The sequence below is a fragment of the Caretta caretta genome, chromosome 3 (assembly GCF_965140235.1).
Source record: "Caretta caretta isolate rCarCar2 chromosome 3, rCarCar1.hap1, whole genome shotgun sequence".
NCBI classification, from domain to species: domain Eukaryota; kingdom Metazoa; phylum Chordata; order Testudines; family Cheloniidae; genus Caretta; species Caretta caretta.
The window spans coordinates 77,110,998-77,124,675 of NC_134208.1; positions in this window are offsets into that span (position 1 = coordinate 77,110,998).

The following is a 13,678-nucleotide window of genomic DNA, read 5'->3' on the forward strand; positions in this document are numbered from 1 at the left end:
GTGAACTGACCTTTTTGGAGTTTTTTTGTTTGTTTGTTTCACCTTTGAGCCAGAAAGCTCTGCATAGCCAGGCAAGGGAGGAAGAAGTCATGTTTCCACTTTCAGAACTGAAGACAGAATGCTTTGTACATTTCTAAGAAAAGCCATCAGTCTAACTTGGCCACAATACTTGCCTCAGATCTACCCGTGACAGCTTAAAAATTAGTAAGGATAATTTGATCAATTAAAACCAGCTGTGGTTTGATTTACAATGACTGCACAACATCTCAAAATTAGTGTGCACAGTGGGTGTTGTTGTCAAAGGCTGGTTTTACAGTCCTTGTGCAAGCATTACACACATTGGATCTGAGTTACTTTTTTCTTATGAGCTTAAATCAGGAGTAATTCAATTAAAGTCAATGGAGTTACACTGGAATAAAACCAGTCTCAGAGGTGAATCAGTTCATAAGTGTACCTAGGAGGATGGATTCTGAAATCAGTGGAGCTAGTCCAGATTTACATTAGTGTAACTGAGATCAAATGAAGTCTCATTTCCTCTGTCATCTGATAAGGAATGGCATTGTTTTAAATCATCTCTGCTGATTGCTGTCAGCTCAGTGCTCTGTCCCTTAGCCCTCCAAATATTAACCATGGATCAGTGAGGAGATGCTAACAGCAGCTGGAGCTAAGAAAAAAAGCGAGGCTATAATTTGAGTCTTCAAAGACACATTTGTGGAGAGCAAAAGCAAAGACACAATTGGTTCGACTCAGAAATGTCATCAAGTTATTGTGTAAGAAAAATAAGGCATTCTGGTTGTTGACTCAGACAGCCAGTTTAGAACATATTGCAGCCAGGCACTATTTCTACAGCCTTTGTTCAACTTTGTGGAGTCTGTAGTAGAATGTAGCACCAGTTTGTCCAGTTTAGAATTGGGGTGGCAGTATTAGACAGAATCTGCAAGATCAGTTGTATTGATGGTCCCCTCTTCTTCTTGAAGTCGGGTGGGAAGTTCCAGTAGGGCCACCTTCCCTCAGCCACAAAGCGATCCAGATTACAGTACATAAACTGAAGTCTCCGGCAGCACGTGGGATATATAACATCATCCCTGAGTTGCTGAAGACAGGTAAGAGTATTTTTGTACCATGCCTACATAGGTTCATCCAGACCATCTGGTACACTAATACCCTCCCCAGTGACTGGGAAAGGGTATTATTTTGCCTCTGTTCAAAAAAGGTTATTAACAGATTCATAGATTCTAAGGCCAGAAGGGACCATTGTGATCATCTGGTCTGATCTCCTGTACAACACCAACCAAAATGATTACTAGAGCAAATCTTTTAGAAAAACATCCAATCTTGATTTTAAAATGGTCATTGATGGAGAATATACCACTAACCTTAGTAAAGTGTCCCATTGTTTTTTTTTTACTCTAACTGCTAAAAATGTATGCTTTATTTGTTTAACTTCAACTTCCATCCATTCGATCATATTATACTTTTCTCTGTTAAATTTGAGAGCCCACTATTAAATATTTTCCCCATATACATACATTTAGACTGTAAAAGCTGAATGTAGCAACTTTAGAAGTATCATGCTGTTGCTGGTCCTAGAGAAAATCTTTGCTTCTGCGTTAATGTCTTGAATCAGGGATGCACTTCATAGCAAAAGGCTGGGATATGCAATGTAGTCCTGGTTGTTCTACTACTGACCAGATCTTTACCTTGGGACAGCTTTTTGAGAAGGTGACTGAAAATGTAAAAAGCTGTGTGCAACACTTTTATAGACTTCCTTCAGGCCTTTGCATCTAACAAGCTGATGTGATCTGATGAGGCAACTTGGCAATCCTGGAAAGATAATGTCACTGATAGAAGAGTTCTGTAATGAAACAAAAAGTTGTGTATGAGTCAATGGCAGATACATTGCAGGATTTCCTATTTCCACAGGAGTTCAACAAGGTTGCATGCTGCCACCATCATTGTTCAATATTGGCATTGATTGGTTGATGGATAAACTTGAGGAGGCAGCCATCGATGGCATTCAGTCGAACACCATTTTGCTTTGAGATCTCAAATATGCCAATGACACTGCTGTGTTGGCTCAGTTTGGTGAATCGCTCCAGCTGATGGTTGGGCAAGAAGGGCTGGTTGATCTGGTTGGGCAAGAAGGAGCGCACATTGGTTTCATTACCAATCTGGTTAAAACTAAGTTCTTGGCCATTACCATCAAGCAGCCTCCAACACTAGATAACAAACAGCTCAGAAATAACCTGTCTACATGGGATTTTGAAAAGGTGACAACTGTCAAAGACTTGGGAAGTGTCACAGACAGCACTGGAGGATGTTCTAAAGATGTGATGTTCACAGAGCAGCAGTTGCTCCATGTTCTGGGCCCTTCAGTGGCTTCTGTGGAGATGCTGGGACATCAAGCTTTCTGAAAAGCTATAGTGCTATAGAACCACAGTTATATCAACTGTGATGCTTGTTATCATCAGCTGCTCGTCAGCTTGTCCTGTTAAGTGGCAGGACAAGATCAGCAATGAGGATATTCATGGTTAAACTCAGCAACTATCTCCATCAGCACTGGTTTACTTCTTGCAGCTTTCTTGATGCTGACATGTTATTAGGATGGAAGACCAATGAATGACAAAGCTTGTTTACCAAGGGATGCTGCTACATGGGCGGTGATCATATGGTCACCAAAAGCTTCAGTCATGTGAGAAGATCACCAATGATGGACATAGACTGACTACCCAGCCAGACCGTCTTAAGAACCTACCTAGAGATCGATCCAGGTGGCGCTCAGTCTACAAGCTGGCTATGTCCCTTTTCCTTGATGATGATGTTGATGATGATGAACTGAGCACTGAAGACAGTGAAACTGGGCTTTAACCATGCACTGGGCACACAGACAAGTTTAGCAGCATTTGCCATTTCTGCCTTGACTGCTCACTTTGCTCTATGGTAATCATAAGGCCATCATTTAAAAAAATATTTGACAATAATGTCATCACCTATCACATGAGAAAGGTTACAAAAATATAAAGAATTTGAAGGGCACCCTTCTTTCTAGATCATTTGGGAGTAAACCTGTCTTACTGAAACCTAAATGAAATGCTTAACCACCTCTGACAGAACCTGTGAGATACATTATGACTGAAACAGGAATTATTTAATATTTTCTTAGCCCGTCAGACTTGGCTGTATAGTGCCTTTATGTTGAGAGAAAGGCCATTTCGTTCCATGTGGCACATTTTCTTTTCTCTTTATTAAGGGCTTGATCCAGTACTCCTTACTCAGGCAAAACTCCTGCTGGAGTTAATGGAGGTTTTATGAGTAAGGATTGTGGAACTGTGCAGGTTTATTATAATATCGTAAATGAATCAGTAGCTTGGAGTATAATGATTCAACCAAAATCAAACAAACAAAAAATCCTGTCTTGGTCCTGCCCTTGAACATTTCTTTTTAAAATCTGAAAAAGTTTAAATGCCTAACTTCCTTCCCAGCTTCCTTTTTTGTCCCTCCCTCCACTTGTCTCAAAGTTGTATCAGTCAATCTCCAATAAATACAATTATTCTCTGCTTCCCCTTACCTCTATATATTCCTTTCCAACATCCAAATGACTACTAGCTTAATCAATATACTTTTATCTCCCTATTAAGCACTCTATATTCTAGAAGTATCTACTGGACCAACGCCAACTTGTATGCAAATTTGTGCAGTTTGTGGCTTCTTCGTGTCAGAGCTGAGAAATTCATCCTAGGGGTCTCTTGATTTGAGGAAGCCCTAAAGATTGCAAGGTTAGAATATAGGAGCAAAGTCAGATAAGCAAAATACTGCCAGATCTGCTGAGAACCTGATAATTCGTGACAGGAATATCAGCAAGAAAAGTAAACCTCTTGGAAACTGAGAAGAAACAATCAGGATCTAGGGACCAGGCAAGCAGAAGAAAAAAAAAACACGTTAGGAAAGAATTACAAAAGTTGTCAAATACAGTTGCGCTATGAGAAAGAGCTGAATGTGAGAAAGTGTTTGGGATTAGGTTGGGGAAGAAAGAATAAGTGAAGAATTGAACTGGAGTGGAAGGACAGAGAGGGGATAATGTTGGGAGCAGAGAAGAAGCATAAGGAAAAGATGAGAGACAGCAAAGGATGGAGAAGGTTGAAGATCTTAAAGAACTCAGATATATTCATGCAATCTCCCCCAAAATGGAGGGTGGGATTTTCAGATGTGCTCAACATTTGTCTAATTCTGCTCCCATTGAGTTCAACAATAAAACTCCCATTGACTTCAGTGGGAGCAGAAGTAGAGCATCATTGAGCACTTTTGAAAATCCCACCCCTAAAATTTATCTCAACCAAAATGAATCTGTTGGGGTCAGTTCATAACCAGTTTTGGAGACTGCCTTTTATATCATTTCACTTGAGTCAGATATCAGTAAATTCCTGTTTCCTCTAGTGTATGCAATACACCATAATTTATAGTGTCATGCAGATGCTAAATTATTTGAATCTCCATTCTGTTGCACATAATTTACATTGTCTGTAACAAATAAAAAGATAAGTGCAATCCATATTGCAAATGCATTATACCATGATGAATTTGCAGCCTCTTTTCCTGATTCTGTTTCACCTCATGGAATTTATATTGCCATTGTAATAATGTCTGGTATATACAATGAATATCTTCTTGCTAATTACAATTGGATTTTAAATTGGTCTGCTTCTGGAGACAGTATTATGGCATTCTTGATTATACCCCTAAATAAATCCTTAAATATACAGCTTCCTTACAATTAGTGAAAATCAACTAAAGGATTACCGTAAAATAAGGCCATTGCAACAAAACACACATAAAATCTTCTCCTATTTAGCTCGTATCAAGCAACACATTCTAAGTCATGTAACAATAAATTTTTAAAAAATCAATTGAACTGAAATGCAATAATCCACAAACAAATGTGTCTTAAACCTAGCCTCAAACAAAATCACAAATCCAATAAAGGGAAGCTTAGGATCAGTGGCTACCAATACTTAGCAGTCTGAGACCCAATGGAGTTGGGCTAGATTCTGATCTTAATTTCACTGGCATGCATCCAGCATAACTCCTCTGAAATTGGTTTCACATTCAATACTGATGTAAATAGTGATGTAAAATGTACATTGTGTCAGATTCTCAGTTTTGCTCCTGCTATTTTGCAGATTCTGGTACTTCAAATGGTTCACAAAGTCAGTTTGACCAATTAGCTGAGAATCCCCCCCAGCATGGAAGACTAACAGCCTCAGCAAGGCTCAGCCACATAAAATGATCTGCCATCCTGCTTTAGGCTTCGATAAAACAGGTATCACCAAGATAGCTTCAGATATTTAGGACCAGATCTTCAGATGATGTCAGCTGGCATATCTTCATTTATATCAATGGCATTATGCCAACTAACAATAATTAAAAACGGACACAGGAAACCCCACAACACACTGTGAAGCCCTAGACTGGTCAAATTGTACCAAGGGTTCTTTCTCTTTTTACACTTCCTTGTCAGACTAATAAGCTATTACTGAATTTGAATGAGTTCCTGATACCTTCATAAAGTAAAAAGGAAGGAGTACTTGTGGCACCTGAGAGACTAACAAATTTATTTGAGCATAAGCTTTTGTGAGCTACAGCTCACTTCATTGGATGCATTCAGTGGAAATTTTGTCATGTCACGGTTCCTTCCCCACTCTGAACTCTAGGGTACAGATGTGGGGACCTGCATGAAAACCCCCTAAGCTTATTTTTACAGGCTTAGGTTAAAACTTCCCCAAGGTACAAACTATTTTCCTTTTTCCTTTGGACTTTATTGCTGCCACCACCAAGCGTCTAACAGATATATAACCGGGAAAGAGCCTGCTTGGAAACGTCTTTCCCCCCAAAATCCTCCCCAAACCCTACACCCCCTTTCCTGGGGAAGGCTTGATAAAAATCCTCACCAATTTGCACAGGTGAACACAGACCTAAACCCTTGGATCTTAAAAACAATGAAAAAAGCAATCAGATTCTTAAAAGAAGAATTTTAATTGAAGAAAAAAAATAAAAGAATCACCTCTGTAAAATCAGGATGGTGAATACCTTACAGGGTAATCAGATTCAAAACATAGAGAATCCCTCTAGGCAAAACCTTAAGTTACAAAAAGACACAAAAACAGGAATCTACATTCCATTCAGCACAACTTATTTTATCAGCCATTTAAACAAAACAGAATCTAACGCATATCTAACTAGGTTACTTACTAAGTTCTAAGACTCCATTCCTGTTCTGTTCCTGGCAAAATTCAGTTTTCTACTGAATGCATCTGATGAAGTGAGCTGTAGCTCACGAAAGCTTATGCTCAAATAAATGTGTTTGTCTCTAAGGTGCCACTAGTACTCCTTTTCTTTTTGCGAATACAGACTAATACAGCTGCTACTCTGAAACCCTTCATAAAGCAAGTAAATTTAAAATGAATGTCATGAATAGTGCCAAAAATGTAATCACTGTGAAAATAGTTGGTGTTAAGGGTCTCAAAGTACCATGAATTCATTTTGGACTAAACAGGAAACTAATTATCTCCTTCCCACCTGCCCGCCCTTGACTTCTGAAATAGTTTTAAAACATCGAGTTGTTGGATGTCAGTACAGAAACACTGATGGCATTCTTTAAAAATTAAAGCTCATGTTATTTATTTTTTCTATACACTGCTCAATCTTAATCATGATAATTAAATTAACTATCAACTGCTATTTAAAGAAATTTCAAATTATGTGAGAGCAACTGTATTTTACCACTCCCCAGGAAGCTGTTACCAAACACAATGCTACATTATACAAAAAGAAGTCATTCCTTGTGCCTGGAAGTAAATTGGAAACATTAACTGAGGTCTGTCCAAAAGATAAATTACAACTTCTTAAAACAGACACTCCCAAGTGAAGGAATATGTTCTAAGAAAAGCAGCTGGAATATGTAGCAGGATCCAAGCCCTTTATAGTGTTCTCCAGAAAAATAATCTCTTCAGTTCATTTTGTGCAGTATATTAATTAAACTTTATTCATTAAGGGCTAAAGCATGTGAGGTGCTGAGGGGCTCTGCAGTTCACAGCATTATATACCCTTAAACTACAGAAGGCTTTTTAAGCCTACCCATCCCCCTCTGTATAATCTCAGGTAGAATTGTTAAATGTATGCTCAGCCATCAAATACAACAAGTCACTTAAGCAAACAGTGAAGCACCTTGGTGAAGGCAATTGCATGGTCTGAATACCATCAACTGACACTTCTGTTCAGTGACCCTTTCAGGTCTTAGAAATGGTCTTTTCAAATTCCAGGTCTTGCTGTATTGATTTTAATCAGCAGCTTTTTCCTTAGAGCCTCATTTCAAAAATAGCCCTGTCAGAATTTGGATAGCTACTGTCTATCCAAAGTTTTATCACGGGCTTTTTATTCATATTTGAAACCATTCAGCTAAATGACATGGGGGGGGGGAGTAGGGTTGGATATGTGTTTATTTCTTCTTCCACACATTTTTTTTAATTCTGTTTGTTTGGAGCCTGAGTAGATCTCTCGCCATTTATTCAGACTTTGGTTTGTTCTGTTCTATTTTGGAGTACACTGTCTCAGGAGACTACTTCCCAAAACTTTACTCGTCGTGTGTGAAAGCCTGGCTCCACTGAAGCCAAGGTGAGTTTTGCCATTGACTTCAGTAAGGCCAGGATTTCACCCCGACCTTTAAAGGCAGAGGGATACACTAAAGTGGACTTTCAAACCAAGCAAAATTCTGTAAACTCTTTAACTGGTCCAATTAACTAAACAGTAGTGAAGCTATAGCACTCCTTTGGCAGCATTCCCTTAATGAGCACATTAGAGGCCATACTGTGCCCAGCTCTGTGTGGGTGCTCAAGAGAAGGGTAAAGATCGGGATTAAGAAGCCACACCCACCAAACACATTCATGTCTCTAAAACACACTGGGCTAGACTTTCTGCTACACCCTTCAGAAATTACAGCACAGAAAGTGCAGCTTGGCAGCAAAGGTAGCTTAAACCACCTGCACACTTCTTGGGGTCTACAGCCCTTGACATGAGTTAGAGCTTTCTTTTTACATTCCTAAGTGAACCCTATAAAAAAGTTTTAAGTGGTGTTTTGTTTGCAGGTTGCTTTAATAACTAAATTAAAGAAAGTTACCAGAGAATCCTCACTGGAAACAGAATGATTTCCTGATGCCTGGATGGATTTTGCTAAGAACCATTTTAAGGTTTCCTTTCAATAAGATCAAATCAGGTTGCCAGATGGAATTACTCCATGTAGAAAGTCTGACCTACAGCAAAAACTGAACAAAACTCAGATTATTTACTATACTCCTAAACCATTGGCTGTTTTGCATCTCTCCCACATGAGATCTAATTCTATCAGTAAATACCACACATATTAAGTTCTAAAGCACAGTTATAAAAAGGCCAAGGCCAAGGTTGGCTATTTTGATGACACACAAAACAAAGCAGAACCGTCGTGCCATATTTGCGCTCAGGCAGTCTCAAAACTTGCTGGCACCTGCAGTTTAGCATATTTACTGCTGCGACCAGGAAGATTGATCACAGGAAGCCAAAGCTTCAGTTCAGCTAGAAAAATAAGAATCAGCTGTTTTCTATGAGCAGTTTGTCTGATAACCAACTTGACTAAACTGTGGGCATTTTCTCTTGAGTGAAGGACATTTTCATACTGGGGAGGATACAGTAATCACTCTAATACTTTTCAATTGTATTGGCAGATTAGACAGAAAGGGGTACACTGAAAAATACCTCTGATTTTGTGGGTAAAAATGACAGAAATCAGACAGCTAAATACATGATTATGCCCTTAACTCAGGTAGTTGTATGCATTAATACTCTTTTTCACCCACATCTGATGACATTGAAGGTAAAAGCTCCATGGAGAAAGAACACTTTAAAAATTTGTGTTAAACATCTGCTACTAAAAACAATTGCAGTTATCCCAGCTAGACTCATCACCATAGTGTCAAGGTGCTAGATTATTTTTGTAAAATAATTGACAACATATCTAGTATCTGGAAATGGGATTAGGATATTTTCCTTTGGTATGGGTGCAATACTTGTTATATTTATATTAATTAATTAAATCTAGTTAGGGATTGATTGTGGCTTCAAAGCACTGCCCCACAGGGAGCATGCACCCTTTACTACACACGTCAAGAGGGTGCAGTGTGCACTACCTGCTTCAATCAGTCTGTTCTGCTGGCCAATGTTGGAGGTGAAGGGAACATGGATTCATACTCTTCCTGCTCCTGCCCACCCTTTTTTGGGTAGTGAGGCTAATAGGTTTAAAGATGCATGAATGCAATGTAAATTGTTCTGTCCTTACAAACAGACAATATTTAAATTAAAAAGTCACATTGTTATTTTTAAAAAATAAGGGCTGGATCCTGACCTTTATTTCATCCCCTTTGCACTACTTTAAGCCTCCCATTCTTGGCCTCCCTGCAGTCAGAGGGGACATACTAGGGCAAGAAAAGGCATGCCTGGAACACATGGCATTTCACTGACACAGAACCAGCTGAATAGGGTGACCAGATGTCCTGATTTTATAGGGACAGTCCCAATTTTGGGGGCTTTTCCTTATATTGGCACCTATTACCCCCCCCACCCTCCACCATCCCAATTTTTTACACTTACTATCTGGTCACCCTACAGCTGAAGGACACCTGAGGGGCCATTATAGCTAGTAAAATTAGAGCAGCCTCAAGGTTGCTCTAATTTGTGCCAGGGACAAACTGGTCCTTTGCTGCTGCCAGGATCAGAGAGAGGGAGAGGTGGCAGAAGGCTACCTATGCCTCCCCCCACTTGCAAGTGCATCTAGTGACCTGAGCCTCTAGCCCTAAATTTTGAGGGGCCATTTGAACTTATATACCTGATTTTAAAAGGAGCCTTAACCTAGCCTTCCCTTTTGCACCTACAATTTCACTATGGTCACAAATAAATGTGGATGCAAGTGTTGTCTACCTGTTTGGATCTGAAAATTGTTCCTGTTGCATCCACATTTTTTTCACTTCCTCTTTCGTACTTATTATTTGTATCAGCAAAATGATGAGTACAAAATGGGAAGACTTTTCTAAAAAATAAGGCCCTAGAAATACTGAGCAGCAAGTGCTGACATCCTTCAAGCACTCAGCTGACTATAGCATTCCCTCATTTGGGATCCAACCAATCAGCAGGTATATCTGCTAATAGGAGCCACCTTTTATTGCTGCCAGATTCCTAGAAACAGGTGACATGGTGCTTCTGGGAATTACATGAGAACACTGGATAATAGTGCTATGATATACTCATTCCCTGAAGTACAAGCCCTGGTTACCATAGAATAGCAACGCTGTCTAATGGTAGGTGTCATGTAACTTACAGAAGTTCTATACCACCTTTCAGACCATCTAAAAATGATTAAGAAAGTAAAATGTGGCTCTTACCACAGATGCACCAACAAGCAGGCTGGATGCTGCAGAGTTGCCCCTGAGTGTTGTAATATTTCTAAAATACCTATAGTGGGATTTTTTTTCAGAAGCACTCAATGTTGACCTAACTCTGCTCTCATTGAAGCCACTGGGTTTTGTCTACACAGCATAGTAAGCCTGTATCTGTGTGACCCCCCTCCCGCCCCTGCAGAATCTGTGTTTCCAAGCCCAGGTGTGAGCTGCACTGGAAACCAAGGTTTAACAACCATGTGGGTGTGTCCATACTGCACTATGCAGCCCCAAGGCAGAACTTCAGCTTGTGTAGGCATATACCATCATATCTCAGAATTTCTAGAGCCCTTGCCGCCTCTAGCTGATTTAGGGCTTGGTTCATGGTGGGTTGTGTGAGACCTTGTCTGTCTATTCCTCAGGAGTCAACCGGAAGTGTTTTGAGTGGTTTTTAACTCACCGACACATCCAGCCAAGCCATTTTGTGTCCACACACTCCCAGCAGCTAGAGCCATCAACACGAATCCCTACCGGGTGGAAAAACTTCTCCATCTCATGTTGTCAGTCCTAGTTCTGGAATCAGTCAAAGCATCTGCAAGACACTGGTGGACATTTCAGTGGCTGGTTTTGACCTGCCACAGGAAACTTTCAGAGTGGAATGCTGCCTTGCCAACTGCAATCCAGCTGCTCATGATTGTTATCTTAGCTGCATGTTCTCCCTACTAGATCTGTGCTTCTGGAGCAGGGCCACAAATAAAGACTGGTGGGCTCATGTAATCATGAGGAACTGTACTGACCAGCAGTTGGTCCAGAACTTTCGCATAAAGAAGCAGACATTCCTAGAGGTTTGTGGTCAACTTGCCCTAACCCACATGCCTCTAATGCCATGAAATCCACATGAGGGAGGCCATGCTGGGCCAGAAGCAAGTCAATATAGCTATCTGGCAGCTGACTACCTTAAACTGCTACAGGTCTGTAACTAACCAGTTTGGAGTTGGCAAATCAACTGTGGGGGGTTGTGCAGAGGTTTCTGAGGCACTCAGGACTGTGATGTACCCAAATAGGGTTGCCAACTTTCTAATCACAAAGAAACTGAACACTCTTGCCCCGCCCCCTGCCCCCACCCCTTCACCATGCCCCGCTCCATCACTGAGGCCCCGCCCCCATTCACTCCATGCCCCCCCCACTCTCACTCACTTTCACCAGGCTGGGGATGGGGGTACAGGCTCTGGGGTGGGGCTGGGGATGAGGGCTTTGTGTACGGGAGGGAACTGTGGCCTGGGGCAGGAGGTTGCGATGAGGGAGGGTGAGGACTCAGGCTGAGGGTGGGGCCGGGGATGAGGGGTTTGGGGTGCAGGAGGGGGCTCCGGGTTGGGCCAGGGAGTTGAGGTGCAGAGAGGTGAGGGCTCCAGCTGGGGGTGGGGCTGGGGATGAGAGGTTTGGGGCACAGGAGGGGGCTGCTAGCTGGTGCGGGGGTGAGGGCTCTGGCTGGGGCTGTGGGCTCTGGGGTGGGGGGGGTAGGATGAGAGGTTTGGGGTGCAGGAAGGGACTTTGGGCTGGGGTGCAGGAGGGGGTGTGGGGTCCCAGTGGTGCTTACTGAGGCTCTGAGGAAGTGGCCACCTGGTCCCTGCGGCCTCTAGGCACATAGGCAGCCAGCTCTGCACGGTATGGGCTGCCTTCGCACCTGCAGGCGCCACCCCCCACAGCTCCCATTGGTCATGGTTCCCAGCCAATGGGAGCTGCAGAGCTGGCTCTACAGGTGGGGGCAGGGTGTGGAGCCTCCCAGTCCTTGGCCACCCCAGGGCCTAGGAGCCGCAAGGACCTGGCAGCCGCTTCCGGGGGCAGTGCAGAGCCAGGAAAGGTAGGGAGCCTGCCTTAGTCCTGAGCCCCCGCTGCACTGCTGACCGGACTTTTAACAGCCCAGTCAGCAGTGTTGACCGGAGCCGTCAGGGTCCCTTTTTGACTGGGCATTCTGATTGAAAACCAGACACCTGGCCACCCTATACCCAAAGCTGGTGGGCATTACAAATGTTCCTGAAAGAATTTGCTGGTTTTGAGAAAATGGGCTTTCCAAACTGCTGGGGACAATGATGGGATTCATGTGCCTATTTTTTGCCCACCACCAGAAGTACATGAGTACATATACCTCAAAGGGTACTACTCCATCATTACGCAGACCCTGGTCATCCACAGGGGCAGATTCATGGACACTGGATGCACTAGCAGGATTCATGATGCCAGGATATTCTGGAGATTGGGACTTTACCTTCGTGGAGTAGCTGGAACATTCCCAGCAAATGGCGTTGTCATAAATAGGGGACTATACTCAACAGTGCAACCAAACAGTGTGCCTGTCATGACTGATGCCGGACTCACAAACACAATGGAAATCAGGGATGCTTTGTGCTCCCACATAGGGGGTTTGCATGCTCCTATGGATGAGGGGGAATAAAATGGTATTTGAAGTTGTGCTGTTTATGCGTTGGAGGTGGCTGTGGGATTTTTTAAAATATGTTGGTGCTATGTATTATTAATTTTGTAAATACTGGCCATGTACTTCAACTCACACTTTATGAATTACTGTGATGACAATTATTACATTTTTATTATGAAATTTATTGAGCATAGGTAGGGGATGGCATTAAAGTTTGTGCCACCTTTAACATTTATTAACATTTAACATTACTTTAACATTTATTATTAATAAAACTAGCTATTGGAGTTTTGTTAGCAAATTCAATGCTTTATTTTACATTTGTATTTACATACCAGTCTGAGAATCAGAAAGGCTGACCAGCTGCAATCAAAATGTACAACACAATAACCAAACTCAGTGCCAAAACAATGAAAGGTGCATGTTGCCAAATGACATGGACAACTATTTCTCAGTGTCCTCAGTCTTTCTGTTCTCCTTGGAGTTTCTGGTACATTTTACAAGTGTGGGCCATGACTGAACTAGAATGGATGAATGTTCAGGGTACATTTCTCCATTCTATGTGCTACTATTCATTGCCTCTGACACAATCCAGACAATCCCTGAATTGTCCAAAGACTGCATAGTCTGCAGGACACAAGAGTGTGGAAGGGACTCAGGGCATGGGGCAGGCGCTGAAGTTGGCTGTGGAGCCTGCAGTCTGGTAGCCATAAGCTCAAGTAATTGCTCAAATAGCTCCTTCTACTGTACAATGTTGTCCTCCCTCAATCTGTAGTCATGCTCCATG